The sequence below is a fragment of the Schistocerca nitens genome, chromosome 5, assembly GCF_023898315.1.
Source record: "Schistocerca nitens isolate TAMUIC-IGC-003100 chromosome 5, iqSchNite1.1, whole genome shotgun sequence".
NCBI classification, from domain to species: domain Eukaryota; kingdom Metazoa; phylum Arthropoda; class Insecta; order Orthoptera; family Acrididae; genus Schistocerca; species Schistocerca nitens.
Window position 1 is genome coordinate 549,388,529 of NC_064618.1, and position 13,321 is coordinate 549,401,849.

Below are 13,321 nucleotides of genomic sequence, written 5' to 3' on the forward strand. Positions count from 1 at the left end.
CTTTTTACGAAATTTAAGTAACCAGTCTTCTCCTTCTCATGCGGAAATATTTTCTTGACACCCAACGACTTAGGGAGAAATAATTATCGTAATAAATAAGAGAAATCAGAGCTAGCACGAAAGATTTAAGTGTTAGTTCCTTCCGCGCGCTATTTGATAGTGGAACGGTAAAGGAATAGTCCGAATCTGGTTCAGGTGAACCCTCTGCCATGCAGTTAAGTGTGAGTAGCAGCGTAGATGTAGATGAAGCTGACTCAACTTCTAAGGCGTATGCGGCGAAGATACTGCATTCCGAATGTTGCTGCTCCCTTACATTCGACGTGCACCATAAATAAAAAAAGATTTACTAAATGTAAATTTTACGTAATATTAGTATATTATAAAAAAAATGGCTCTGAGCACTATGGGACTCAACATCTATGGTCATCAGTCCTCTAGAACTTAGAACTACTTAAACCTAACTAACCTAAGGACATCACACAACACCCAGCCATCACGAGGCAGAGAAAATCCCTGACCCCGCCGGGAATCGAACCCGGGAACCCGGGCGTGGGAAGCAAGAACGCTACCGCACGACCACGAGCTGCGGGCTAGTATGTTATCCATCCTCAGCACTTGTAGTTGTATATAATGAAATAATAAGCAAACAGATGCATAAAATAAATTCAGTTCTAAGCAAAGAAGGGAAGGCAGAAATGTGGAAGGTGTATATAGAGGGTTTATACAAGGGCGATGTACTTGAGGACAATATTATGGAAATGGAAGAGGATGTAGATGAAGATGAAATGGGAGATAAGATACTGCGTGAAGAGTTTGACAGAGCACTGAAAGACCTGAGTCGAAACAAGGCCCCGGGAGTAGACAACATTCCATTAGAACTACTGATGGCCTTGGGAGAGCCAGTCATGACAAAACTCTACCATCTGGTGAACAAGATGTATGAGACAGGCGAAATACCCACAGGCTTCAAGAAGAATATAATAATTCCAACCCCAAAGAAAGCAGGTGTTGACAGATGTGAAAATTACCGAACTATCAGTTTAATAAGTCACAGCTGCAAAATACTAACGCGAATTCTTTACAGACGAATGGAAAAACTGGTAGAATCGGACCTCGGGGAAGATCAGTTTGGATTCCGTAGAAATGTTGGAACACGTGAGGCAATACTAACCTTACGACTTATCTTAGAAGAAAGATTAAGAAAAGGCAAACCTACGTTTCTAGCATTTGTAGACTTAGAGAAAGCTTTTGACAACGTTAACTAGAATACTCTCTTTCAAATTCTGAAGGTGGCTGGGGTAAAATACAGGGAGCGAAAGGCTATTTACAATTTGTACAGAAACCAGATGGCAGTTATAAGAGTCGAGGGGTTCAAATGGCTCTGAGCACTATGCGACTTAACTTCTGAGGTCATCAGTCGCCTAGAACTTAGAACAAATTAAACCTAACTAACCTAAGGACATCACAAACATCCATGCCCGAGGCAGGATTCGAACCTGCGACCGTAGCGGTCGCGCGGCTCCAGACTGTAGCGCCTAGAACCGCACGGCCACTCCGGCCGGCAGAGTCGAGGGGCATGAAAGGGAAGCAGTGGTTGGGAAAGGAGTGAGACAGGGTTGTAGCCTCTCCCCGATGTTGTTGAATCTGTATATTGAGCAAGCAGTAAGGGAAACAAAAGAAAAATTCGGAGTAGGTATTAAAATTCATGGAGAAGAAGTAAAAACTTTGAGGTTCGCCGATGACATTGTAATTCTGTCAGAGACAGCAAAGGACTTGGAAGAGCAGTTGAACGGAATGGACAGTGTCTTGAAAGGAGGATATAAGATGAACATCAACAAAAGCAAAACGAGGATAATGGAATGTTGTCATATTAAATCGGGTGATGCTGAGGGGATTAGATTAGGAAATGAGACACTTAAAGTAGTAAAGGAGTTTTGCTATTTGGGGAGCAAAATAACTGATGATGGTCGAAGTAGAGAGGATATAAAATGTAGACTGGCAATGGCAAGGAAAGCGTTTCTGAAGAAGAGAAATTTGTTAACATCGAGTATAGATTTAAGTGTCAGGAAGTCGTTTCTGAAAGTATTTGTATGGAGTGTAGCCGTGTATGGAAGTGTAACATGGACGATAACCAGTTTGGATAAGAAGAGAATAGAAGCTTTCGAAATGTGGTGCTACAGAAGAATGCTGAAGATAAGGTGGGTAGATCACGTAACTAATGAGGAGGTATTGAATAGGATTGGGGAGAAGAGAAGTTTGTGGCACAACTTGACTAGAAGAAGGGATCGGTTGGTAGGACATGTTTTAAGGCATCAAGGGATCACAAATTTAGCATTGGAGGGCAGCGTGGAGGGTAAAAATCGTAGAGGGAGACCAAGAGATCAGTACACTAAGCAGATTCAGAAGGAAGTAGGTTGCAGTAGGTACTGGGAGATGAAGAAGCTTGCACAGGATAGAGTAGCATGGAGAGCTGCATCAAACCAGTCTCAGAACTGAAGACAACAACAACAACCGGTTTCGGGCACTTAGTGCCCTTCTTCAGAAGGTAAAATGTAAATGTCGTGTTGTAACACCGAAAATGGCACCTGCTACCGATATATAACTTTTTTTATTGTATGTAAATATTTGTAATTTAAATGCTTTCTTTTAATAAGTAAGGACATTGCTTCACTGTATGTGTACATTTAGGTAGAAGTCTGTTGACGTTTCATTGTATTTATCTGTGTTTTACTGTGAAACTTATAAGCTCTGGGAAAAAGCCAAGGGAATTGTTATTGGCATCGACTAGCAACGATAATAGCAGTGCTTGTGCGTTGTAAAATCTTTGGGTAGGGAGTTGTTGCGCAGAGCGCGCGGAGAGAGCGGGAGACGGGTTCCAGCGCTTGTAGTGTGCGGTGTGTGGTGTAAACGCTCTCGCAGTAGAGAGTACCATTTTCGGCGGCATTATGCATGCTCGCCGGCCAGATGGCTAGTAGCAGGATCACGGACGGTGGACGGCTGGAAGAGGCTGTATTAATTACGATTGCCAATTCGTGTAATTAACCGTGGCTCCACAAGATGCTACCGTCTTCAACAACAGTAGCAGTTGCAGCAACACAGATTCGTCGTCGTCTCCGAGCTTCGTCGTATGCACAGCACTGAAGTAAGACTGTTCATTGGTAGAATGTATTAACGGCTAACCCAGCAGCACAACTGAATGTGATTTTGTTGATAAGATTTATTTAAATAATAATCAGTTAAACTCAGGGCGGTTGTGTCCTTATTTCTCCCAGACATTGTTACCAAGCAGGATCCTTGTTCCTTTTTTTCCTAATATGCTGACTGAGTGTCATAAGAAACAAATTGAATAGTTACAGCCAGTTTATTAATGAATAATTTCTCTTTTAAGAATTTTAGCCTCAGCCTACTTTCAGTTAACTGTTGTACAACAGAGGCATCAGTATATGACTACAGTAAAGCAATTTCATTTTTCAAGTTTGAGAATCAATCACTGGAAAAAATCCAAAACTAAAGAAATGCACAAATTAAGAGTGCGGAAGTTTTATTTATTTTGCATATAGATTGGAGCACATAGCTGTTCGGTTTGGTACGTATTCTAGTATTTAATTCTGTTCAAGTCAGTAAAATGGCTCAGTTGCTCAGACAGTAATATGAAATCCAATTTGGAAAAGTGCTTGCTTTTTTTCTAAATTTCTTTGATGGAGTGATGCTAAGGTCACGTAACGAAGTTCAGTCTAACATACAGTTTAATTGCATATTTTCAAATCATTACTCGATTGCCCTGTTCAAAATTTAATGCCTAACATAACGTCATAACGTAAGAGTGATTTCTCAGGTTTCTTTATCATTACATACTCTCTTAAAAAAAAGAACACGTGGCAACCTTTAGTTGCCACGTCAGTGTTTAATAACACATGTTTTTCTTTCCCATCATCTTGTACGGGATTTTGTATGTGAATTGCCCAAGTGAGCTGGCGAACGTTAATTACTTCCTTTTCGTTCATTAGTGTAACTTTTGGATTCGTGATCAGTGGAACCCTTTCTGTCCAGTGTTGATCGTGAGTGAATGCACAGTAACTTTCACTTTCCAAATTATAGCCCTGTCGGTTTAATTACTTTTATTTTTAGTAGACTTTCCATCAGAAGGGTCGGTTGTACACTTTCCTCCTACTTATCGGTATCACATCTTTGGGAAAGATGTTGTTGTGGTCTTCAGTCCTGAGACTGGTTTGATGCAGCTCTCCATGCTACTCTATCCTGTGCAAGCTTCTTCATCTCCCAGTACCTACTGCAGCCTACATCCTTCTGAATCTGCTTAGTGTATTCATCTCTTGGTCTCCCTCTACTAATTTTACCCTCCACGCTGCCCTCCAATACTAAATTGGTGATCCCTCGATGTCTCAGAACATGTCCTACCAACCGATCTCTTCTTCTAGTCAAGTTGTGCCACAAGCTTGGGAAAGATAGCCTTATACAATTAGAAAAAAATCCATTAGGCATGACGCGATCCACGGTCATATTTTATATCGCAAGCAGGATAGGCCGATTAGTAAGAGGGAGGTTACAGTGTAACTAGGCCCTTCCGTCGGGTAGACCGTTCCCCGGGTGCAAGTTCAAAATGGTTCAAATGGCTCTGAGCACTATGGGACTCAACATCTTAGGTCATAAGTCCCCTAGAACTTAGAACTACTTAAACCTAACTAACCTAAGGACATCACACACACCCATGCCCGAGGCAGGATTCGAACCTGCGACCGTAGCAGTCCCGCGGTTCCGGACTGCAGCGCCAGAACCGCTAGACCACCGCGGCCGGCCCGGGTGCAAGTCTTTCAATTTGACGCCACTTCAGCGACTTCGCGTCGATGGGGAGGAAATGATGATGTTTAGGACAACACAACACCCAGTCCCTGAGCGGAGAAAATCTCCGACCCAGCCGGGAATCGAACCCGGGCCCTTAGGACTGACATTCTGCACACTGACCACTCAGCTACCGGGGGCGGACTTCAGAAGGTTATACCTATCGAATTATTTACGAGTGTCGACAATAAAGTGCATACGGCAAAATGCCATGGTCAGGAAGTTCACAGTATCTGCACAAAACTAGAACTATATGAAGGCGGAATTTTGCTCTATGCACGTTTTGTGATGTGTCCGGATTTTGGCCTCAACTTTTAGGCTGGAGGCTTTAGTGTCTAGCAGAGTGGCTGGCTCGTCCTTCTTTCTTCCTGCGATCAGCCAGCCACGGCCGTCTGTTATGTTGTTTTAACTGCTTCTACCACTTTCTCCTGTTGTAGTCTACGTTTTAATCTTGTCATGGTACCTTCTTTTTGTGCTTCAGGATGGGTACACACATGGTTTGATGCGATTTGTTACTTTCAATTTCCATTGCTGGGTTCTATACCTTTTATTGTATTTTGCTGCCACTCGTCTTTTATTACTTGCACACGGGCGCAAAGACCTTGCTGTAGTGCGCCCAAGACCACCCTATCCACCCACCCATCCATCCATCCATCCATCCATCGCAATTTGAAAGCTTCAATGTCTTGTCCATATCTTTCGCACAATCACACGGTCTAGTGATAAATCGAACAGAGCTAACCAGGGGTAAGTCAGTACAAGTGCCGCAACCTGCAACGGACAGGTGAACGTGTGATCCCGAGTAAGCGCCACCTCAGCCTGCCTGTCAGTTATGGCCGCATACCTGTTACATGCTTGCCGCGATCTGTTATCCTGCATTATGATGCGGGATACAGCGCCATTGGACGCAATGCGTGATAGCGAATCCTACACATTGAAGGCGAGCTGAACAAACGGCTGCATTAGGTAGGTTTTACAGTCAGTGGAAGGCATGGAAATATTTCAGAGGTAAGCAGACAGATTTGTCACCGGTCGGTTCATTCAGTACGAAATTGTTGCGGAAATGTTCCGTGAGCTTAGATGGTTATAACACCAATAGAATTTTTCGTCACTGCTTGATAGAACATGACAAGTATAAAGGGTGAAATTTTCTGGCAGATTAAAACTGTGTGCTCGACCGAGACTCGAATTCGGGACGTTTGCCTTTCGCGGGCAGGTGTTCTACCACCTGAGCTACCAAAATATGATTCACGACCTTCCTTACGGCTTCAATTCCGCCAATACTTCACCTCCTACCTTCCAAACTTCACAGACGTTCTCCTGCGAAACTTAGGGGACTAGCAATCCTGAAATAAATGATATTGCGGAGGTATGGATTAGCCACAACCTGGATGATGTTTTCACTCTGCAGAGGAGTTTGCAGGGATATGAAATTTCCTGGCAGATTAAAACTGTGTGCCAGATCGAGACTCGAAGTCGGGAACTTTGCCTTTCGCAGGCAACTGCTGTACCAACTTAGCAACCCAGCACGACACTCGACCCGTCCTAACAGCATTACTTCCACCATTATATGAGGTACGGGTGATGAGCCCTGCCTGGGTAGCTTAGTTGGTAGAGCACTTCCCGGTGAAAGACAAACGTCCCAAGTTCGAGTCTAGGTCCAGCACACAGTTTTATCTGCCAGGAAGTTTCATATCAGCGCATACTCCGCTGGAGAGTGAAAAATTCATTGTGGAACTACAAAGGGCTTTACAGCATTATAGGTGGAAACGAAAGAGGCGAGCAGAGGACCATAAAACAAGCAGTTATTTCTCACAAACACGGGTCTGGTAATTAGAGGTTTTACGTGATACTGTCACGTTTCCTACCCCGCCGAATTACTCGTCGTGTACACCTCATTTCCTGCAACACAAACTAATAGACTATTTGGATGATGTTCCTTATGGTAAAAGGATGCGTATGTTCATGACATTACTTTATTTAAATATTGTTGTAATAGTTCAGTCCACTAAGCGGTCAGCTTGAATCAAACCATGATTGTTCAGCTTAAGGATGATGCATTTTTGGTGGGGATGGCCTTCAGCCAATGGAGAAGCAGGCAGCGGCAAAACATTATGGGAGTCCAGTAGAGACAGCGAGTTTCCGAATGACGAGCTCAAAGGAGCGATTGTGGACACTTTTATGTGGGTTCTGGAAGAAGGCAGGCCTGCTTAGAGTAACGGGCGCTATTCCGTCGTCTAAGTGATTGATTCTGGGTGGTCAGCGGCTGCTGCCATACTTTAACTTTTGAAGGAACTTTATATTTCGAGAGATCTGAATGTGCTCCAGAGTAGAACTCTAACTTTTTCCGCTCGTAATATGGAACTGCGCACAGAAAGAGTATAAGTTACTGTTCTTCATATAATGTGTGTCAATTTGTGAGTTGTCATGTTGAGCTCTGAACTATTTTGAGGTGGTGAATGTTTCCTGTATTGTGATCACGAAATGAACTTAGTTTTAGCGACTCTTTGATGACTATTTATTTTGGGGATTTTGCTACCATTCTCGTATCGCTATCAATGTATCTTTACTGGATTTGATAAGGGTATTTTCTGCCTGCATTTTTTCTGGATATCGTAGGACCACTTTCCGTTTATTTGAGATGTTATTTCTTGAATAAACATTATTCTACATAATTCTTTGTTATGTACATCAGTTACAGAAGTATGAATAGAACCTTAGTAATTAATCATTTAACTTTTATTTTGTATTTGTGTGTATTTCATTAATTCGCAATTCTAGCCAATGAATAGACTGTTTGACTGCAGGATCACAGCCACAGGTTATTATTTGTAGCGGGTTAGCTGCGCGACATGAAATCAGACGTGCGCGGCTCAACTCTATGACTACATTGAGCTATAATTTTTAAACACGGCCATGCATAGCCCAGGTATTTAAGGTAGGAGCAATATGAGGCAAAGTTGCATCCAGTCTCCTCGTATGGGATGCTGTTAGCCAGAGCAACTCCACCATGCAGTAACCATTAGGTGACGTCGGAGATCTGGATCCTTGGGGTTTCTGTTATAAACTGTTCATGTTCTCAGTCGTAGTATGTGGTATCGGGGAAATCATCACGACCACCCCGCATTATCCCCCGGGGTCCTTTGCAGAGAGAGTTAACCGAAATCTTAAGTCCGCATTGATTATTTATCATCAGAAAACCCCTAGTAAATGGCACTCTAGTCTTCCCTGGCTTAGTTTTACCTTTAATACCGCCAGTCGTGAAGCTTTGCGAGCTACGCCCGCCTCCTTGATCCTTTCCAATCCGGTTAATTCCCCTCTTTCGAACTTGTGAGGAATTCAAGTCTTATTCCAGCCGATATTAGTCCTCATGTTATCAAGGAAAACTGGAACCGGGCCAGGCGTAATATACTCAGAGCTCACAATAAACAAGCTGAGCGTTATAATCGTAATAGGGAAACCTTTAAGGGCAGGCCAGGCGATCAAGTTTATGTCCGCAATTTCCCGGGGAGGCTGGTGCATGGCGGCAATCTCAGTAAATTTACTCCTGGTTTCCTGGGGCCTTGCACTATCATGCGTATTTTAGGCCCTGTTAATCTGTTGGTCAAGGAGAACAGTTCAGGTAAGCAGTATCGGTTCACCTTAGCCAAGTTAAGTTCAGGTAGCTCAGGGGTTGAATCACCCCCTCCCTATGTTAAGTTTGAGGAGGGGAGGTTGAGCCGTGGTTGGCTCATGTTATGGATTGGATTAAACCTTGGTTCGATTCCCGGCGGGGTCAGGAATTTTCTCTGCCTCGTGATGGCTGGGTGTTGTGTGCTGTCCTTAGGTTAGTTAGGTTTAAGTAGTTCTAAGTTCTAGGGGACTTATGACCACAGCAGTTGAGTCCCATAGTGCTCAGAGCCATTTTGAAACCTTGGTTGCTATTCTGTGTTTAGTCTCCCGCGGTTATCGCGATTATGCTGTTATCCTCTCTCTCCACGAGTGGCAGCAGCGGTGTGTATCGATATTCGTACCTTGTACTATCTTTGGCTGGCGCTTATAGTTTCCAGCTGTGCTGTGTGCGACCAGTGGGTCGGTTGGCGTGGAGCAGCTAGGAAACCTCCGCGGCGCGTAGTTTGGCCGGGCCGATGGTGACGTCTACGCGCGGTCGGAGTGTGTGGTGCTGTTCCCATTGCTACGAGGTCCGTGGCTCACCGATCCTGGACACGAAAGTTGAGTTTTGACTTAATCTACCAACAAGTCACGACTGTTCACATTGTGTCGTTTGGATTTCGTTGTCGGCTTTTGGGACATTCCCTCGAGCAACAACGTTGGTTTTCAAGTTGGCAATTTTACCCACCCTCTGGTGGAGTTTAACTGTACTTGGTTATTTTGAACTGAAGTGCACCAGCGGAATCTTCTGCCTTGCAGCCATTAACGTTCCGGTTACCTGCCCTGGCCGTTGACGTTAATTCAGGCAGTGTATTTTCTTCATCGTGTTGTCGCTGTCCAGCACGGTGTGCAGTTTGACAGCTCAATGTATAATTGGTTGTGGATGCCAATACTTTCTACGTTCCTTTGAATTCACTGTTGTGTGCTGGTCGGGTGGAGCGGAAGTTATCTTGTCGGTGGGTCCGTTGACTGTCTGTCGGTTGGGTTGTCGTCGGATCGACAATGGTTGGGCCCACTGCCTGTCTCACCTAAGTGAGCGTTAGTGTTTGAATTCCAGGCCGACCCTCAGAAACTTCTGAGCGCCGTTGGGTGTACTGCCTTTTCTTATTTGTTCTTGTTGTTTGTAACTGTATGGCTTCTAGACGATTTTTAAATTAAAGTTCTGTTGCTCTTAAGGTGTAAGATTGTTTGGGCCTTCAGCCTAATTGCAAGAACTGATTTAAGAAAGGGCCTTCTGCTTTTAAATTTCTGATTTTGGTTTGGGTTTTAAGTTATTGGCTTTCAGCCGAATTTAAATGAAAGTGGTCTTGCCCGTAAGGCATCAGATTGTATGGTGTATTCAGCCAGGTATTAAGTTCCAAAAATTAATGCCGTGTTTATTTTTTAAAAATTTTCTTGATTCTTGTGATGTTTGGTCAAATAAATAAAGTTGTATGTTCGAGTGTAACTGACAGCCGCTTATTTTGGCCCCTTTCCACAATTTAGACTACCTGTCCTCTCTGCGGGTTTATTAGGAGTATTTGCTTGTTTCATCGTCCTCCACTTGTTCCCTACTTATATATAATAGTAAACGAGCCAGTATTGAATAGGAAACACTTTCCTGATCACGAGTCGGCTTTCGGCTACTGCGGTCACCATCTGTGGTTGATTGACAACGGTGTCAGAAACCGACAGCCGACTGGAGACCCAATAAATAATATATTTTACCGAGCATCAGGAAAGCGTTTCCTCCACTGTTAGGGACGTGTAGTAAATAAGCATTTGCAAAAGACTGCAGAGCAATTCCACTGCCCCCAAACGTTCACCTCGCGTAATAATCGTACTGTCCAGTAACAGGGTTCAAAGTAGGTCTACCTCTATACTCTGCAAGTCATGTTACGCCGTTTGGCGGATGATACTCCTGGGTACCACTATCTGATTCCGCTCCCTCTCACCTGGTCCATTCGTGAATGGTGCGTGCGATGATTGTCGGTAAATCCACGCCAAAAACTCTGGAGTGGTTTGCGCAGTATCGATGTAGGTATAGATCAAGACGGAGGTCGCAGCTCAATTCCATATGCCATATTTCTTCAGTACAGTACCGACTGAGCGTGGTGAGGAAGTAGTAGACCGTTTCAGAAGATTTACTGTTATCTCTATTACCTCTGCGTGACGTCTTCCTTCAATCGTGTGTGCGATATGTTTGGGAGGCAACTTCAACGTATCGGTCCTCTAGCAGTGTTTTAGTGCTTACCAACCGTGTGTAGCGAGCTGCCCCAGGAAAACACCAGGTCTACTGGGGCCCTCAGATGCTCAATATTTAATGTGCAGTACTTAGTACTGAGGAATAATATTGACCATCTGTGTTCGATGTTGACAGTTTGTGCCATATATGGAAGAAGACTTCAAAACTTTAAAAATCGTGGCGCACGTTCAGTAGATTACACAATATATTTTACCGTGTGAGGGTGGTCTTGTGCAATACAGATACCAACACCCAGAGAAATTAATCTCGCTCCTAACGAATTTCCATAAAGAACTGAAAAATTCTGACGGCAGAAAATTATAAAGGAGCCTGGCAGACGTACGTATATGAAAGTACCATGCGGTAACTTGAAGAAGCGAAGTTTCTTATTGATCAAGAAATGCCAAATATCGCGTTCACTACAGCATCAAAGGAAACAGGACCCTGGTGTCATGACGGTAAGCAGGAATGTTCGTTTTATTCAGAATTATCAAATAAGATCAGGTCAGCTGTTCAGTCAGCAGCCATGTTCATTTTTCTTACAATAGTTGTCACAACACAGACAAGATTATGTAAGCTATCAATCAGCGCAATTGTTTTATCACGTCACTTCTTCGTAAAACAAACGAAGGGCAAAAACTCAACTTACTGGAAGTTCTGGAAATCGAGAAACACCTGGTCCATATCTTAATTGAATATTAAATGACCAAATACATCTTAATACTTCCCCTCTTCTAAACTTCACTTTATCCTCACTGTTGTCCAATACTTCCACCACTGTATATTCCTTCCTATAAGTTCTGGAAATCGAGAAACATCTGGTCCATATTTTAATTGAATATTAAATGACCAAATACATCTCAATAGTTCCGCTCTTCTAAACTTCACTTTATCCTCACTGTTGTTCAATACTTCCACCACTATATGTTCCTTCCTATCCCTGCATTTTCCTGTATTCATTTATTTTATCATGACTGCCTGTGTACTTCATAGCTGTTGTTACAACTGTCTTGTCTATCTTTTACTGTGTTTATGCATCAATTTCCGTATGTAAGACCTCTTCAAGCTATGCTTTTGTATTCTTGTCAACTACTAGTTTTGTTTCGTTGGGATTATAATTTTAAATCGTTATACAAGCACCGTTTCTCGAGATTAACGTTCATGTTTTCCCTGATTTACTTCCTTTATATTTCTTACAGGTCAACTTTTAACTTTTTAACTGAATTACCACGCCATTGTTAAAGATGACACTTGTGCTGTGTTCATGCCTCACTCTAGATGAGCAGCATCTTTCTAACAATGTTTGCAAATATTATAACCTCACTGAGGACGATAGTCGGTTCAAGTCTGATGATGGCCTTGTAAGCCGAAAACTTTTTAACTGAATAAATTAATGCTGTAGATGTAGGGCGTACATAATATCGTGTTTTCCATTTACAATAACTGTTTTATTTCGTTTGCAACAGCAGCTAAGCCGGAGAAATTCATAGGAAGCAGCACATGTATACGAGAAATTATACAGTTAACTTATTTAATTTGTAATTCGTAGTTCTAGTGCTTTACGAAACAGAGCTGCCGTGAAAGAGACACTGGTCCATTGAAATATACACAGAAAGTTTCTCGTGCTTGTCTCGGTCGTTATGCGTAATTACGGCTTGTATTTTGGAAGGAAGCAACTCAGTCGCAATACAGATCCCCATCGCTGAGCACCGACATGTTCGCTATGAAAGCAAGAGTTCTAACTCACGTGTACCAATTGTTGATTTCCTACCACACTGAAATCTCAGAGAACGTGTACAGCTGTGTAACTGTTATCAGTGTATGTCGTTTAAAATTCGATTTATTCGGTTACTCCTACTTTTTATGCAATTTTATCAGTTGCTAGTACTGAAACAATATTTTTTATTTTTTTCACTGTCTCTTTCTTGGTAACGAAGCTGACTGTGAAATGCTCTTTGTTTTTATGCCTTATAAATACTAAAATAGTAATATTTATTACATCTGTCATCAAATGTCACAGTTACTATGTTTTCTAGATAAATATTGATACGCTCGATGATGCTAAACGAAGGATTGATGAGTATGACAGTGACGATGATGACAATGATGCTGATGGTAATGGTGACGGAAAACCCGACTAAAGACTAGTAGTATTATTGATTCTGTTGATATAGTCCAGCTACCAAGGTTTTTACACGTTGTTTTATTCTCTAGTAAACCTGTTTGCCAATAACCATCTTGTTTCTAAAGTAAAAGAATGGGAAATGTGGTGTCGCTTTTGTATACCTTAGACTGAATTTCGTTTCGTTTCCATGCCACAAAAGCAATTTCATTTTCATTTAGAAACCGACATATTCGTAATTATAGTAACGATTATTGAGCCTATTATATGTGATGTTGGTGCTACTTTTATATCATGCGATTTAATGAGTTTTTGGTATCTGAAAACAGTCGACAGATGATGTGTTACTTCTCCAAAAACAAGAGATCATCGCTCATTATACAGACAACTAGGGTAGTCTGTGTTAATTGATTCTGTAAAATGAACGTAGCAAACACTGGAATATTTTTCGATGTGTGTCCTAGGAT